Genomic DNA, 18,534 nt, shown 5'->3' with positions numbered 1-18,534 from the left:
GGGTTTTATTTTTTCTGAGTCATAACTGCTGATAGATTTATTTGAAATGTTAATGAGTTTTATGGAAAAAGTTGCTAAATGGCAATAGATGCTTAGCATCTCTTAGTTAAATTTGTTTAGACAAAATATTACTAATGTATATATTTCGGAAATTGTATGCTATATAGGAACTTCCCAGAGATTTGTCAGTCCCTTACTGTCTATTATGTTTTTATTAACTTGAGTTTTGAAGACATGAGTCAAGAGTACTGTAATGCTATTGATTCCTGGTGTGGCACTGTAGGGTAAGAATTGGACTGGTAACCACAAGGTTGGCAGTCCAAATCCACCAATCACTTCCGGGTCACTCCAAGTCGGAACTGACTCAATGGCACATAAAAACAACACTGTAGTGTTATACAACATGAATTTTGGTTATTATTTAAAATATTTGCATAGTTACAAACTTACTTTTTCTATTTGAATCTGGCATTCTCTAGGCCATTCCCTTTCAATTAGAGATGCCCATAAGATCACCTGTAAGGAGCTCTGGTAGCATAGTGGTTACGAGTTGGGCTGCTAATCTCATGGTCAGCAGTTTGAAACTACCAGCCATTCCACAGAAGAAAGATGAGGCTTTCTGCTCCTGTAAAGATTTACAGCCTCGGAACTGACCCCACTGCACCTAACCACCACCACCATAAGATCACCTGTAAAGTGTCATAAAAATACAGATGTGTAAGCTGTACTTGAGGAACCATAGCAGCAGAGTGGGTACAGAACTTGGCTGCTAAATGACAGATTGGTGGTTTGAACCTCTCAGCTGCTTCTTGAGTAAAAGATTTGGCAGTCCTGTAGTGTCTACCTATAGAGTCCCTTTGTCCTACAGTGTCACTGTGAGTTTGAAGTGACTTGATTTCAGTGGTCATATTATTATACTACTATAGTGGGAGTGCAAATGGTTAAGTACTCCATTAATAACCAAAAGGCCTACTCAGGGATGGGCACTGGAACAGGTCTGGGAATGGTCTTCCAAAAGGCCAGTCTTGAACCCTGTACTGAGTGCTTGAAGATTCCCCTCTGATGAAGAAGTGAAGACAGCAGTGCATTCATGGTTCGCAGCTCAGCCTAAAACATTTTTGACTAAGGGAATACAAAAGCTTGTTGACATTGAAAAACAAGATGATTATGTCAAAAAATGATGTATTTCTCTTTTCTAAAAGTTGATTAAAATAAATTCTACAGTCCAAGCATGAATTATTTTTGACTCAGCCTCGTATTTATAGTGTTATGGTCAGAGCAGATGCTTTGTTTTGTGTTGATATTTTCTAATTCATTGAAGCTTATTTTATGGCCTAGAATACGGTCTTAGCTTGAGAATGATCCATGTGTGCTGAAACATAATTTGAACTCTGCTGCTGTTGGTTAGCGTCTTCTATAAATGTCAGTGAGGCTAGTCATGTTGTTTAGATCTGCTATAACTTTTATTGAGTTTTTTCTAATTGTTCTGTCCATAATCAAAACTTGTATGTTAAGGTCTCTTTAATAGTTCTGGAACTGTACCTTTTATTGTAAAACTGACTATTTCTCTTTTCAATTCTGTTAGAGTTTGTTTTATGTATTTTTGGAGCTCTGTCCTGGAATCCTGGTGTGGCATCATGGGTTAATGTGCTGGACTGCAAGGTCAGTTTGAACTGCAAAGTCAGTGGTTCAAGGTCACCAACCACTCCTCGGAACCTGTACAGGGTTACTATGTGTCAGAACTGTCTTGATGGCACTTAATAACACTTTACAACAACATGTCATTGAATGCATAAATATCTATTATCATTATGTCTTACAGGATTTACCCTTTTTTAATCATTATATGTTGTTGTTATTGTTAAGTGCCGTGGAGTCGGTTCCGACTCATAGCGACCCTGCACAGGGTTTCTGAGGCTGTAAATCTTTACGGGAGCAGAATGCCTCATCTTTCTCCCGTGGAACCGCTGGTAGTTTCGATCTGCTGACCTTGTGGTTCACAGCCCGATTTGTAACCACTATGCTACCAGAGCTCCTTAATTATATAATGCCTGGCTTTGTCTCTTAAATGGATTTTGACTTAACGTCTATTTTATTTGAAATAATTATTATTACTCTTACTTTCTTTTGGATATTGTTTGCTTGATATATTTTTATTCATCCACTGAGTTTTAACTTGTTTATATTTTTGTGCTTATGGTGTGTCTCTTTTAAGCTACAAAATGATGAGTCTGGTCATTTTTAAACATTGTAGCATTCTTTGTCTCTTTACAGATTTATTTGATTCATTTATAGTTAATATAATTGATAATAGGTGTGGATCAATTGCTTGCTGTCATTTTGTCTTTGTTTATTTATTTTGTAGTTGTAAAGTTTTGTTTGTTCTCCTAAATTTTGTACACTAAGTTCTATTTTTATATAGATTTTCTTTTCCGATTAACCATCATTGTCTTTGTACTTATTGAGTCTTTTTGGTTTTCTTCTTTACTTTAATGAGTAGATTTATTACTTTTTTTTGTGGTAACTCTGAAGTTTGCCTGAATCTTCTCAAAATTAAAACAATCTTTTATGTTTTGAAATTACCTTGGCTTCTTCCCCATATGAAAGTCCTATAGCTACATCTCTTATTTCCTCTTTTGGTTGTGAAGTTGTCATCATTAGCTCCTCTAATTCCTGTAGCCAATTATTTAGCTTTATTTATTTTCTGAAGTATTTATCTGGGTTTGGCATCAGGGTGATTTTGTCATGTACCTTTATCTCATGTTGTTGTCTGACATTATTAATCTCTAAAGGACTGCCTTTAATATTTCTTCTAAGGCTAGTCTAGTTTTTACAAATTCCCTTAGTTTCTGCTTGAGTGGGAATGACTTACTTTGGCATGATTTTTTTTTTTTTTTTAGAGAATCAGTCTTTTATTAATCAAAATGGATTTGTTTTTTGTTAAAGTTTTTATTGTGAATTGAATGAAAGTTTACAGGGCAGATCATCCGTTTTAAATTCAAGTCATATACTTTGTTTCATTACAATGATTATAATCCCCACCAAGTATAATCAGTTAACAGTACTTACTTTATTCATTTTAGCTCTTATTATTATTATTTTTAAAACACTCAGGCATATATAATAATTTACACTACCAAAGGGTACATTCTGCAAGTCTGCCTCCTGGCCGTCAGCTCTCAGTCCGTCTCTTCCCATGAATCTAGGTCCTCAACTGCTCTCTCTCTCCATGTCCCCATCTCTGCCTCCATCTCTGGTGTCGCTGCTTCTCTGGATAGGGTCCCACATTCTGCTTGTGGCTCTTCTCCCTTGATGGTCCAAGGGTCCTCTGCTTCTGGACTGTAAGATTAACTACTCTCCATTTTTGTTACAAAACTTCTACCTTTATCATTGTGACAGTCATAATTAGTCATGATAACAATTACTCACTATGGAATCATAGGAATCTTACCCCCATCTCTTTTAACCAGACCCATTTGGACAAAATGAAAACCATTCAGTGGAGACTCTATCTTCCCCCACACACTCTTAAATTAAACTTCCACTTGAAACCTTGCAAGCCAGTCACTTCATGCCTTTATTGCCTATAAAGGAATTTTGCTGAATATGTGATTCAAAGATATAAGAATAAAGCTAGGGCCAACTGTGGAAAAGACTATCAATTGTTCATATGCAAGTTCAAGTTGAAGCTGAAGAAAGTTAAAACAAATACATGGGAGCCAAAGAACGACCTTGAACATATTGCACCTGAATTTAGAGATCATCTCAAGAAGATATTTGATGCATTGAGCATGACTAAAGACCAGAGAAATTGTGGGATGACATCACAAGCATCATACATAAATAAATCTGAATGGCATTAAAGTGGCAGGAAAAAAAGAAAATGGATGCCAGAAAAGATGAACATTTCCTCTTGAAAGGAGAGTCATTTTCAATGGATGGCTCAAGGAGGCAAAGGCATTATAATGAAGTGTACAAAGACCTCAAGTTAGAAAGCCAAATGGCAAGAACACACTTAGGATTTCTCAAGTTGAAAATAAGCAAAGAAAATATTCAAGTCTTGAGGTGAAATATTGAGGGAGTCTAAGGAGCCCTGAAGGTTCTGGGGGGTTTGCACAAGGTCAGCAGTTCATACCCACCAGCTACTCCACAGGAGAAAGATTAAACTATTTGCTCCTATAAAGAATTATAATCTAGGAAACCCTATATAGAGCTGGAGTTAGAATCAATTTGGTGGCAGTATATTTGATTTTTATAGGCAAAATATTGAATAATGCAGGAAGAATCAGAAGAAGATGAAAGGAATACAATGAGTCATGGTACCTAAAAGAATTGATTGATATTCAATCATTTCAGGAGGTAGGCTATGACTAAGAATTTATGATATTGAAGAAATAAATCCAAACTGCACTGAAATCATTGGCCAAAAAATAAGGCTTCAGCTCTTTTTCACTGGGGGACTGGGACTCTCAGATTGTCACCTTTATTTAGAATGGGGACAAGTATGGATCTCTTCCAATTAGTTGACCAGTTTTCTAAGGAACCACCATACCAGTTTCAACAGTGGTTTAACCATTTTGCAGTCCCACCAGCAATGTAGGAGGGTCCCAATCTCTCTACATCTTTTCCAGTATTTGTTGTTTATTGTGAAATATTCAAGAGGAATGGCGTTGCATTAAGCATCAAAAACATTTCAAGATCTCAGATGATGTACAGTGCTGTCTGTAATAGGATAATAGCAATATGCCTATAAGGAAGGGCAGTTAATACAATTATTATTCATACTTATTCACAAACCCTTAAACCCAATAATAATGAAACTGAAGAATTCTATCTCAACTTCTTCAGTCTGAAACTGATCAAACATGCAATCAAGATGCAAAAATAATTACTGGTGATTGGAATGCAAAGATTGGAAACAAAGAGGAAGGACCAATAGTTGAAAATATAGCCTTGGTGATAGAAATGATACTGGAGGTAGCATGACAGAATTTTGCAAGACAAATGACCTATTTAACCGTGAATACCTTCTTTTAAACAACATAAAGTGCAACTATACCCATGGCCTTCACCTGATGAATATTAAGGAATTGAACAGACTACATCTGTGGTAAGAGATGGTCGAAAAGCTGAGACAAAGCCAGGGACAGATTGTGGAATAGACCATCAATAACTCATATGAAAGCCTAGACTAAAGCTGAAGAAAATTAAAACAAGTCCGTGAGAGTATAATATGACCTTGAATACTTCACCTAAATTTAAAGACCACGTCAAGAAATTATTTGATGCATTAAACATTAATGGCCAAAGACCAGAAGAATTGTGGGATGACATCAATAACATCATAAATGAAGAAAGCAAAAGGTCATTAAAAAGACAGGAATGAAAGACAAGAACAAAATGGATTTCAGAGGAGACTTTAAAACTTGCTCTTGAGCATTGGAATCTAAAAGTGAATTGAGCAAATGGGAAAGTAAAATAATTGAACAGAAAAATTCAAAGGCAGCTTGAGAAGACAAAATTAAGTATTATAATGATATGTGCACAGACCTAGAATTAGAAAACCAAAAAGGAAAATCATGCCCAGAATTTCTCAAGATGAAAAAAGTGTAGAAAAAAAATCTGTCTCATTGAGGGTCTTCCTCTTCTTCATTGACTCTTCACTTTACCAAGACTGATGTCCTTCACCAGGAACTAGTCCCTCTTGATAATATATCTAAAGTCTGAAAGATAAAGACTGGCAATTCTGATTTCTAAGGAGCGTTCTGACTGTACTTCTTCCAAGATAGATTTGTTTGTTCTTCTGGCAGTCTGTGCACAGGTTCCTCATGAGCACGATTATGTGTTCAGAAATACTCATTCTCTGCAGTGTTTTCCATAGTTTGTCATGATCCACAGTGTCAAAATCCTTTGCACAGTTAATAAGGCACAAGCAAACATCTTTCTGGTATTCTCTGCTTTCATCAAAGATCCATCTGACATCAACAAATGATACCCCTCATTCTATGTCTTCACCTGAATCCATCCTGAAGCTCTGTCAAAGTACTCTTGCAGCCCATTTTTGTATTATCTTTAGTAAAATTTCACTTGCATGTGATATTAATGATATTGGTCAATGATTTCTGCATTCCATTGAGTCATGTCTTTTTGAAATAAACACAAATATGGATCTCTTACAATGGGGGGGAGGGGAGGAATAAGGCATCAGAAATTGACTAAATGCCAGTGGTGATGTTCAACAAATGGATGCAATGCTGAAATTGGTCATTTATCTATGCCAAAAAATTTGGAAGACAGCTACCTGGCTAACTGGCTGGAAGAGATCGTTATCTACTTCAAAGAAAGATGATCCAACAAAATGTGGAAATTATGAAGTAATCTCCTTGATATCACTCACAATGAAACTTTCCCTACTGATAATTCAAAATTGTTCCAGCAGTACATCAACATAGAACTGCCAGAAATTCAAGCTAGATTCAGAAGCAGATGGGCAAGGAAACTTATCTTTGCTGATGTCAGATGGGTCTTAGCTGAAAGCAGAGAATAACAGAAAGATGTTTGCCTGTGTTTTATTAACTATGTAAAGTTATCCAACTATGTAGATTATGACAGATTATGGATACCATTGCAAAGAATTCTAGAACACCTAATTATGCTCTTGCAAAAAGTATACATAGACCAAGGGGCAATAATTTGAACACAAGGGGTCTAAAATCGGTAACAATGTATGCTAGGCTTGCATCCTTTCACCATATTTACTTAATCTTCCTGCTGGACAAATAATCTGAAATGACTGAAAATATGACAAGAAAAAGAAAAACAGTATCAGAATTGGAGGAAAACTCATTAACAACTTGCAATATGCTAATGATAACAACCTTGCTTGCTGAAAACAAATAACTCCTAAAGAATCAATTGAGGATTATCAGTATGGATTATACCTCAATATGAAGAAAACAAAAATCTTCAAGCTGGACCAATAGGCACATCATGATAAGCCTCAAGAAAATATGGACATTTTCAAGCATTTAATTTTCCTTGAATCCACAATCAGTACCCATGGAATTCAAGCAATGTATGGCATTAGACAAAGCTGCTGGAAAAGACATCTTTAAAGTGTTAAATAGCAAAGATATTACTTTGAGGACTAAGGTGTGAGTGACCCAAGCATGTGAAAGCTGAACAACAGATAAGGGAAATTGAGAAAGAATGGTGCATTTGCATTATGGTATTGGTGAAGAATATTGATTACACCATGAACTGTGCCAAGCTGTCTCACAAGATGTACAGCCAGAATGCTCCTTAGAATGACAATGGTGAGATTTTTATTTCACATACTTTGGATGTTATCAGGAGTGACTAGACCCCGGAGAATGACATCATGCTTGGTAGAGGGTCAATGAAGAAGAGGAAGACCCTTAATGAGATGAATGGACACAGTGGATGCATCAATGGGCTCAAACAGAACAAGAAGTGTTAGGATGGTGCAGGACTGCAAAGTCAGTTTGAACTGCAAGGTTGGCGATTCAAGCTCACCAGTTGCTCCTTGGAAACACTATATAGGGGTGCTATAGGTTGGAACTGACTTGATGATAGTTAACAAAACATATATCTATTTCATTGTCTTCTTTCCTGTGTGGCATCTACAAGAAATCAGCACTTAGGCTTATTGGTACCCTTTTGTAAATGACCGTTTATTTTACAGGAGCTACCTTCAGAATTGTTTCTTTGTTGTTGGTTTTTTAAAGTTTGAGTAAGATATATCTTGGCAATTCAGGGGGTGGAGGTTTGTCTTGTATGTGATTTCTTGAGCTTCTTGTATGGTAACCTACTCATTTTTCATAATATATGGGAGGGTTCCAGTCAATGTATCTTCAAAAAATCTCTCTGTATGTCTTTTCCCCTCCCCTACTGGAATTTCTGGCATGCACACATTACTCCTCTGTATGATATCCCACCTAGCTCTAAGACCTTCTTCATTTTTCTTCATTAGTTTCTGATTGTTCTTAAAAAAAAAAGGTATCAAGGGATTTGACCTCTAGTTCCTGAATTCTTTTTTCTAATGAGTCACTTCTACTTTTGTGTCCTTCCACTGAGTTATCTATTTCGGATATTGTTCATCTTTTGAATTTCTAGTTGCTATTATATAGTTTCTAATTATCTATTGAGTCTGTCATCTTTTTCTTAGATTGTTTTACCGCATTCATCTAGCATTTTTTTTTCTGTTTTCCTTAATCTCTTTGAGGATCCTAAATATACACATGTTTTTAAATTCTTTTTCTGTTAGCTTGGTTATTGTTTCCTCCTCTGGGAGGTGTCTTTCACTTATTGATCATTTGTTTGAGCCAACTTATCCAGTTATTTTCAAATGACTTGTTAATGTTAGCTGTCTCCAAGGCATTTAAGTGTTATTTAATTCTGTATTTATTGAATATATGCATTTTTGTTTTGTGTTGATATATCAGTGCAAACAGTGTAGGTGGGCTCCACTAATTCCACATCTGAAGACACAAAACACTCACCATCTATTTCTGGGTGGTTGGAGCAGCAGCAAGCAGGACACACACTTCCATTGTTCACTGGGCATGTTAGGCACCTGGGGGCAATCTGGGTACACATCAGCCATCACCTGTTATTGGTCTAATGTCATGGGAGTGTACGATGGCACTCATCAGCTGGGCAGGTGGAGGCTGTGATGATGGGGATAGACAACCAGCTCCATTGATGGGCAGGGCAATGTGTCTGGTGTGTGGTAGGTGACCAATGGTGTGGCCACCCTCACTGCTGCTTTTGTGGTGGACAGGGGTCGTTATGAGTCAGAACTGATGTGATGGCACATAACAACAGCAACATTTGGTAAATTAGGAGCCCTGGTAGTTCTGGAGGGTAAGCACTGGACTTCTAACCACAATGTTGGCAGTTAAAACCACCAGTCACTCCCCAGGAAAAAGCTGAGCCTTTCTGTTCCTGTAGAGATTTATAGCCTTGGAAATTCTACCCAGGGTCTCTATGAGTCTGAATCAACTCCAACTCTATGGCAGCGCATTTACATGGTAAGTTAGTTCCTGAGTTGGACTAATGGCAAAGGAACTCAGTTGCTAACTAAAAGATTAGAGATCCCACCGCAGGCACCTTGGAAGAAAGGCCTGGTGATCTACTTCCAAAAAATCAGCTGTTGGAAACTCTACGAAGCACTGTTCTACTCTGAGAAACATGGGGTCACTGTGAGTCAGAACTGAATTCATGACAATGGTTTCTGTTTACTGGGTTCTTTCTAATGTGGGAAACTAACACTCTTGATGCACCTGTGTAAAATAACATAGCAAAGCTAATGGGACCTCGTTTTGTGATTAAGAACAGTATTTCTTTGGAAACTTTGTTTTTCTTTAATCATAGAGGGAGACTAGAAGGGAATTTGAAATAAACAAAGAGATTTTTGAGTGTCTCCAGTGGAAAAATCGGCATTATTTAGAGCACTCCCTTAGAGGTTAACTGATTCTAGCCTCCAAGTCTTTCAGTTGGAGAAAACTGTTGGTAATACAACATGTTCTTTCTAGGGATGTGTAAATGAATTCTCTTAGATTGAGGAGCAACCCTCCTGCACTGTAGAAAAAGCAGTTTGCAACCATTTGCAAGTTCACTTCAATTTTCCTCTTCTATAAATGTTGCTGTCTTTCGATTCCCCTCTGAACAGGTTGTGACATCTGCCTGGTTCTCTCATTTTGTTTAATGACTTAAGTAAAAGTTTTGACACATGTTCATTGTATATCCATATGAGAGTCGTGATTTTATCTTCTTTTGGAACTTTAACAGTAGAAAGTAAGCCATAATCATGCTGCTCAGTGTCTGTGCCTAGAGGAGCAATTCTACCAGAGCGTTATGAAATGACAAATTTAGTTAGTCTTCTGTTCGTGTTTCCACCATCTATTTTATCATCATTTGGTAACATCAAAGCTACGCCTTCCCCATTTTTAGTACCAATGTTTCCAGTTGAGGTGACTATTCCCTCACATCCAGGGATGTGCTTGAGATCCAAGAACTGGCCAGAGTGTTACACTGACTCTGGTCACTGTAATTATATAGGATCAACACTTTGACAATTCAGGCAAGAAAGAATGAGGGAACCCACACATCTATCAATTTGTCATACTATGGTGGCTTTCCATGTTTCTATGATCATGGAAGGTGTGCCACGGTTGTTTCAAACACCAGCAGGTTTATCCATAGTAGTGAGGTTTCAGCAGAGCTTCAAGAATAGGAACAGTCTAGGAAGAAGGAATGAGCAGTCTACTTCTGAGTGACTGAAAACCTTATGAATAGCAGTGAAACATTGTGTGATGGTATCAGGTTGGGAGGCACTCAAAATATGACTGAGAAAGAGTTGTCATCTCAAAGTGCTGTCGGGTTGGTTCCAACTCATAGAGACTCTGTCTTGGGTTTCCTAGGAGCGGCTGGTGGGTTTGTACTTCTGACCGTATGATTCAAACTGACCTTGCAGTCCAGTGCTTTTCCTACAGTGCCATACCAGAAATCCACACTAGGCATTAGTGAGTTAAAATGGACAGATATTGACTATTTTGAATCAGACAGTCATATGGTTTATTTTGCTAGGAACAACAAATTTAGTAGGAATAATGTCACATTGACCCTCAAAAAGAACATCTCAAAAATCACCTTGTAGTACATTAACATCCTTGATTGGATAATATCTATACACCTACAAGGAAGACAGTTGATACAATGCCATTCATATTTATGCACCAATGACCAAAGCCAATGATGGAGAAATTGAAGAATTCAAATTACCGATGATTAGAATGCAAAAGTTGGAAATAGATAGGAGGGATTGGTAATTGGGAAACATGACCTTGGTGATAGAAATGACCCTGGTGATAGCAAACCCAGTGGGATCTTCATTGCAAATATACTATTTCAACAGCATAAACAGCATCTAGACATCTGGACTTTGCCAGATGGAATGTACAGAAATCAAATTGACTACTTATGTAGGAAGAGATGATGGAGAAGTTTAATATCATCAGTTAAAATAAGAATAGGGACTGACTGTAGAACAGACCATCAATTGCTCTTTTACAAATTCAGGCTGAAGCTGAAGAAAATTAAAACAAGCCCTTTAAAGTCAAACTATGACCTTGAATATAACCCCCTTGAATTTAGAGACCAGATTTGATGCATAGACACTAATTACCAAAGACCAGAAGAGTTGTAGCAAGACACCCAAAACAACATCCATGAAGAAAGCAAAAGGTCACTAAAAAGACAGGACTGAAAGAAAAGACCAAAAGTGGATGTCAAAAGAGACATCTTGAATGTAGTAGAGTTGTTGTTGTTGTTGTTAAGTGCTACTGAATTGGTTCCAACTCAGCTGGTGGGTTTGAACCACTGAACTTGCAGTTAGCATTTCAGTGCTTATCCTACAGCACCACATTATGAAATTGGCAAAGAATATTACAAGTAGCATGAACTGCCAAAAGAACAAACAAATCTGTTTTGAAAGAAGTGCAGCCGAAATGCTCCTTGGAAGCCTGAATGGTGAGATTTCCTGTCATGTAATAAAGAGAGCCATGCCCCAAATGGATGAATTGATGCAGTGGATGCAATAATGGGCTCAAACTCTTGTGAAGTTGGCACAGGACCTGGCAATGTTTTGTTCTGTTGTGCATGTGGTTGTGAAGTGTCTGAGCCAACTGGATGACAACTAACAATAACACAATGTAGGAGAATTGAGTTCTGGAATTTGGAGCAGAAAGAGGAAAGTTTTTGACTGGGTTTACTGTAAGAATGTACTATAAGAAGACAGAAACTCTCATATCAACACCTGAGACAACGAACCCTGCCTCAAATGAGGTCACACAGAGGAAACTGCAGCCAAGAGAAAGATAAGAGAACTAGCAAGTCCTGGTGACTTTAAACACCGACTTCGGCAATGTTGTAAGTAAGACTCCACTGGGAATTTTTTTTTCTGTGAGCCAATGCATTTCCTTTTTTTTGCTTAAGCCAATGACCTGGTTTTTGTCATTTGTAAAATGAAGTGTCCACTTTACATTTCCGTGAGAATAATCCACAGGGTTTCATCTTGCCTACTAGCCAGTGGAGTTTGTTTTCAAATTAGTATTGTAGCAAGAACACTATCATATTATGATTATAGCATGATTATTATCATAGCCTGATTTTCCAATAGGTACAACAGAAATACATTTTTCCTTTTATTCCAAATTCTAGATCTGAGTCTCACTGGCTCTGATTTGCTTGGCTTCCAGCAGCAACTACTTGGTCTTTGAAACTGTAGTAGGGTGTTGAATAGGGTGTAGCTGCAGAGTGGTGCCCGGGAGACTCATTTAGAGATGCTTTCTTGGACAGCATCACACTCAAGTACCACTCTGCTTACTTCATCTAAGTCCAAGCCTAGAAAGGCACTGATGTCAGCCCTGAAGCAACCACCAATGTTATTTTAGTTGAGAGAGCTGGCAGGCATAGGAACTTGGTCCTTGTCAGCTCCTGGGAAGATGGACGAAGCCCTTCTAGACTTGATTAACAGAAGCCATTTCTTCCAGGGTTTTATTCCAAAGCTAAATTCTAAATCAGAATTGCACAGTTATAAATATTTGATGTTAACGCAGGCTTTCTTTAATTGCACTGTAAAAGTGTTTTGAAATTGTAAACAGATCAGGAGAAAGGTGAACACCAAGTGGAAAGTACACTTGGAAATCTGGACTACCCATGAATGCATTTTGACCAATAAGCACCACTCTTTAGTATTAAAAGATGATACCCACTTAGGTGCTTCTACTGAAAGAAGATAGATGGAGAAAATAATATTTGGTAGTATCTCCCATAATTTCCCATGCTTTCAAGTCAATTCCAATGCACAGTGATCTAACAGGACAGAGCAGCACTGCTCTCTAGGGTTTCCAAGGCTGTAAATCTTTATAGACATAAACTGCCTCATCTTTCACTCATGGAGCACCAACCTTTGGGTTTGCAGCCTGCTGCTTAACCTACAATGCCATCAAGACTTCTTGTACAACTCATGGGTGCTTGTGAATGCCACATAAAGTAGGCTGAATTAGGGCTTCCTCCTGTTTGATAATTTTACTGTAACAATAAGTATATTGTATATTGATGGGTTATATGTCTGTCTCTCTTGTCAGATTATAAAGTCTTTGATGGTGAAGCTTATTTTAAACATCTTTTTGACTCTAGGCCTTAACATAAGGGCTAACACAGAGTCTGAATGCAGATATTTGGAAACATAAGCCAATGACCATCCTCACACATGTCACTATGAGCCCAGTCTAGGACACTCTCTAGGGCACGTCTACTCTGTCCTGTGGGGTCTCTATGATGTAGAGTCAACGGCACTGAGAGATGTAGAAAGACATTTCAGTTATGCATTGGAGTAAAATACAGTGCTTGGAATCCTCATTGCGACCCACTCTTCGATTTCCTTAGATAAGTTATATAACCTTGAGAGCTCCACTCTCCTCATCTGTAAGACAATCGGAGTCCTAATCTTCACCTCACAGGGCTGCTGTGAGAATTTGATGGGATGCCATTTGTAAATTGACATCGATAGTCAACATTGGCTATCTTCACCACTGTCTTCACCTGTATTAGCTTTCTTCATCCCTTTATTTTAAAAAATAGAACTTGCTGTTAAATGCTGTTGAGTAGGTTCTGATTCATAGTGACCCTGTAAATGGTTTTTGAGGAGCAGCTAGTGGGTTTGAACCACTGACCTTGTGGTTAGTAGTTCAGTGCTTATCATATAGCGCCAAAACAAGGACTACTCGTTAATTTGGAGACTAAGTGTTGAAATTTCATTGTTGTTGTTATTAAGTGTTGCTGAGTAGATTCTGACTCACAGAGACCTAGTATAGGGTTTCCAAGGAGCAGCTGGTTCACTGACCTTGTGGTCCTGTGCTTATCCTATAGCACCACACCAGGCTAGGAAATGGACTCAGTGTAATAGCAACCTTAGCAAAATAGAAATCAAGGTCTCTTCCCCATGGGGCTTCCAGAGTGACACCCTGGTTGAGAGGATCTAGCAGCGTATGTTTAAGTCAAAAGATGAAAATAAAAAGAAAACAAAAACAAAACCCACTGGCATTAATTTACAGTTACCTTCTGTTGTTGTGAAGAGTCATTCTGGCTCATAGTGACGTTGTATAGGGTATCTGAGGCTGTAAATCTTTGTAGGAGCAGAAAGCCTTATCTTTCTCCCATGGAGTAGCTGGTGGGCTCAAACCATTGACCTTATGGTTCACAATCCAGTGCTTATCCTACAGAGCCACTGTGCTCCCCTATAGAACAAAGTGACCCAATACAACTAAGTAAAACTGCTCCTTTGTGACTGTAAATATTTATGGAAGCAGATAGTCTCATCTTTTTTCTACAAAACAGTTAGTGGGTTCCAGCCGCTGACTTATCTTTAGCACTCCAGCACTTAACACATGGAGCCACCAGAGCTCCTTAGGTTCAAGCCCACCAGGCTTTCTGTGGGATAAAGATGAGGCTGTTTGCTCCTATGAAGATTTATGGTCTCCGAGGAGGGTTGCTCTGTGTCAGAATAGGTGTGTGGAGGCAGGGAACCGTTTTCAATATCAGAGGACTAAGCAGGTATTCGGACAGCCTCTGAGCCGCCTTGCCGGGATGGAACCTAGGGACTACCTAGTTCTCAGCAGACAATCCATCAACTATTAGGGCATTTTTAATGCTAAGCATATGGGTCGGGCGGGGGTGGTTTAAATCTTTGGCTCTGCACCCACTTTCTTGAGGTCATGTATACTCAGCCGAGTCAGCAGACCAGCAGACTTTGCCTTCTCTCCTCTGTTCACAGTGTTTCCAGAACCCCTGGCCTGGGTGCTTTCCTTCTGTGAAGTCTATGGACCAATGAGAAGATAGGAATGGGCCAGAGAACCAGAGAGCACCACTGAAGCCCAGTAAGGGAAACGGCTTCTCCATGGACATCCAAAGAGGATTAGTTCTCTCTTGCAATAAAGGAGAGTGACTTAAAGCCCCCCTTTAATCTACCAAAAATGGCACCAAGCTATATTTGCAAATATTAGTAGCAGGAATAGCACAAGTATATATTAATTGTCCTCAACTTGACTAGTTATTAGAATCATCTGAGAAATGTTTGAGTGATATGGCCCAGTAGGAGTTTTGAGACCCAGGATTTTTGATACAAACCTGTTGCAAACCCGTGATCTTTGATTTTAAAACACCACATTTGCTTTTAGAAACTCACCATCTTTTAGTATCATTATTGGGTGCTTGTGACTCTATATCCTCCATCTTCTTACCCTTTAGCTCAGAGGTTCCAAACCTTAGCATCACATTCTGCTGAAGGGCATGCTAACCAGACAGCTGGGCTCCAGCCCAGAGTTTTTAAATCAGTAGATTCACAGGTAGTGATGAAGGGCCCAGGGGCCACATTTTGAGAACCACTGATCTAGCTCATGCTCCCTGATTATTGCAGCAGAAAGATGATTCCAATAATTTATACCATGAAAAAAGTCAGCCAAAAACAGTGAAAGATTTAGTTTGGTCCTAAAAAATTTTTGATACTTGAAGTAATTAAATTTTTGTTAGGTCTTTGAGTGGCACAATTTGTGCTCAACTACTCATCTAAAGGATAGCAGTTTGAACCCATCCAAAGTCATGATGGAATCACCTGACCATCTGTTTCCACAAAGGTTATATACAGCTAATGAAACCCTATGGAGCAGTGGTACTCAGTATCACATGGGGTTTTCATGGCTCAGAATCTACACCACAGCAATGAGTCTGCTTTTTGGTTCTTTGGATGTTTTGAAGGGGAGAAACCAACAGGGCCATAGAGAAATCACTCTAAGAAATCACTCCCCAGAGAAACCGCATGGCCAACTAGCCCCCTGCCTCAGTTTGTGCATTCTTGAAACAATTCACATGGCCTTGTTTGCCACTGGCTCCCACTCCTCTATCTGCCTTCAGACGACTGCAGAGCTTATCTGCCTTCAGACGACTGCAGAACTTTGGGCCAATTGATAGAAAATAATGAATACAATGAGAAAGGGTTACATGGTTTTCTATAGTCAGTATCTAAAGCTTACTTCCAAGTGAACTAGGTTCATATGTAAAATTCTCAGTGGATATCTGACTTCAAAGAAAAAATAATTAAATCTGTCTACAGATGTAAGCATGATCATAGACGGAGTCTGCAGGATTTCTGTCTACAGGGCTGTCTTAAAACAGAGTGAAATGAAATATTGCTGTTTGTCTAACTTATGGGCAAAAATATTTTAAATAAATAAATGTTTCCTTGCATCTCAGCTTACAGCACAAGTACATTAGATGCCCTGGCTGCCTGGTGCTAAGGTTTGACTGAATGCATAATGCTGCCCTCATGTTTGATATAATATTGTGGGAAAACCGACAATCACCTCTTCAGAATAAAAAACGAAATGTTTTGGAAAGAACAGAGGAATTTTGTGCCAAAGTATGTAGCCATCTCCTGTGGAAATGTTTTAGGGTCTGGATAGTTTTTCAACTAGATATGTATCGGTTTTAATTATAATGTTAAGTAGTTCTCCTATTTTGACTAGACATACTTATTATAAATAAACCTGATTCATCTATGAAATTGCACTCTGAACAGCATTTCATAACCAAGATAAGAATTGTAATTTGGTTTAAATTATCATAACGTGCCCATCCCTCTAAACATTTCCCCGGCAGCCTCCCTTCTATGTGGACCTTACCAACATTACTGCAGCAGTGATTGCTCTCCTGGCCCAAGAGAAATGCTCTTGAAAAGTTCAGGGGCTAAGTAGCTCAAGGTTGCAGACAGAATCTGAGGTCCCACACATCTCCTTTGAACAGGACTTGCAACTCACACTCACCAAACAGATGGGCCTCATTTCTTCATTTGTTCACTGGGAACAGTAATAACAACAGTTGGCATTCACTCAAATCTGACTCATGATGACTCCATGTGTGTCAGAGTAGAACTGTGTGCGCACCATAGGATTTTCCATGGCTGATTTTTCCCGAAGTTCACCAGACCTTTCTTCATGGGAGCTTCTGGTAGACACAAACCTCCTAGCTTTCACTTAACAGCTGAGCACATGAAACGTTTATACCACCCAGGCAACACCAAACTGCCCACCCCACCTACTAATCTAAAGAATTAAGGTTTCACCAGCAAACAACCTTGTACAGCCATATTGGGTTCTATTCTAGTTTTAGCTGGACTCTGTGGATGCCGTCTTGAAATTCTTAACTTTTGAACCAGGGAACACGGCTGTTTTATTTTGCACTGGGTCTTGTAAATTCTATAGCAGACCCTGACCAGGTATTGGGGGAGTCAAATGTAACAACAAATGTAGAACTTTGGATACCTCTTAAAAAGTCCCCTCCCCTCCCTAGAGTGTGGAACCAGTTGCACAGAGTCGATATCAACTCCCAGTGATCCCATGTGTGTCAGAGTAGACATGTGCTCCATAAGCTCTTCAGTGGCTGAGTGTTTGGAAATAGATTAGCAGGTCTTCTGAGAAGCCACTGGATGGACTCGAACTGCCAATCTCAGCTGAGCATTTAACTGTGTGCACCACCGAAGGACTCCTAGGGTGTAGGAGATGCAGTAAACTACATAAACTATATCATTATGTACCATCAGTTGGCAGATGAACTATGAGGCATCTGTGTGGTCTCTGCATCTGTTCTCATATCCTCAGCCAGAATATTCAGATAAAGGAGGCTGTCCTTGGGATGGGAGATGGAGCCTATATGGTACACCTGGGAGGGAGTCCAGTTTTAACTGTGTAGGTTGCTGTGGGTTGAAAGTGCCATCGATATAATGACACTTAACAACAATAAAACCCTCTGGTCCTATTAGGATTTTATTCCTTACACATGTATTACTACCTTTAAAATTTTTTTATAGATAAGAATTTGATACAGAAAAATTGAAAGATAAATTTGAGATTCCTGGTGTGGTGTTGTTCAAGGTTGGTTGGGTTGAACTTCAAGGTTGGTGATTCAAACTCACTAGCTGCTCCTCAGAAAGCTTGTACAGGTTTGCTATGAGTCAGAACTGACTCAATGACATTTAACAATAAGAAGAAGATAGACAAACAACTATTCTATAGAATTCTTGATTTTCTTGTGCCAAAAGAGATTTTCTGTTTTCTTAAAGTGTTACTACCCATTTAGGATAATTTTAGCTTCTCTTGTCTTCACTTAATGCCTCTAGTCATAAATTAAACAACAGGCTCCAGCAGTAGTTCTTAGTTTGGATGAGAAGCCTTTCTGTGCGTGTTCGGATGGAAACTCTTATGGCTTCTTGAATTCCTTTACCTTTATCCTCTGCCTCTTTAACTACATTTCTCACTTGGACTAGGTCACCCTTTCTAAACATCAATATCTTAGGCATTAATGAGCTTAAATGGACTGGTATTGGCCATTTTGAATCTGAAAAACACATGGTAAACTATGCTGGAAATGACAAATTGAAGAGGAATGGTGTTGCAT

At 38.7% G+C, this 18,534-nt stretch overlaps 1 pseudogene; it reads left to right on the top strand.

Annotated features, from left to right (window-relative positions):
• Nucleotides 1–18,534, top strand: part of LOC102827353 — a 33,470-nt pseudogene that overhangs the window by 1,089 nt on the left and 13,847 nt on the right.

Source organism: Chrysochloris asiatica, unplaced genomic scaffold, assembly GCF_000296735.1.
Source record: "Chrysochloris asiatica unplaced genomic scaffold, ChrAsi1.0 scaffold00251, whole genome shotgun sequence".
Taxonomy (NCBI): domain Eukaryota; kingdom Metazoa; phylum Chordata; class Mammalia; order Afrosoricida; family Chrysochloridae; genus Chrysochloris; species Chrysochloris asiatica.
The sequence above is the reverse complement of the archived record's forward strand: the minus strand, read 5'-3'. Positions and strand labels throughout refer to the sequence as shown.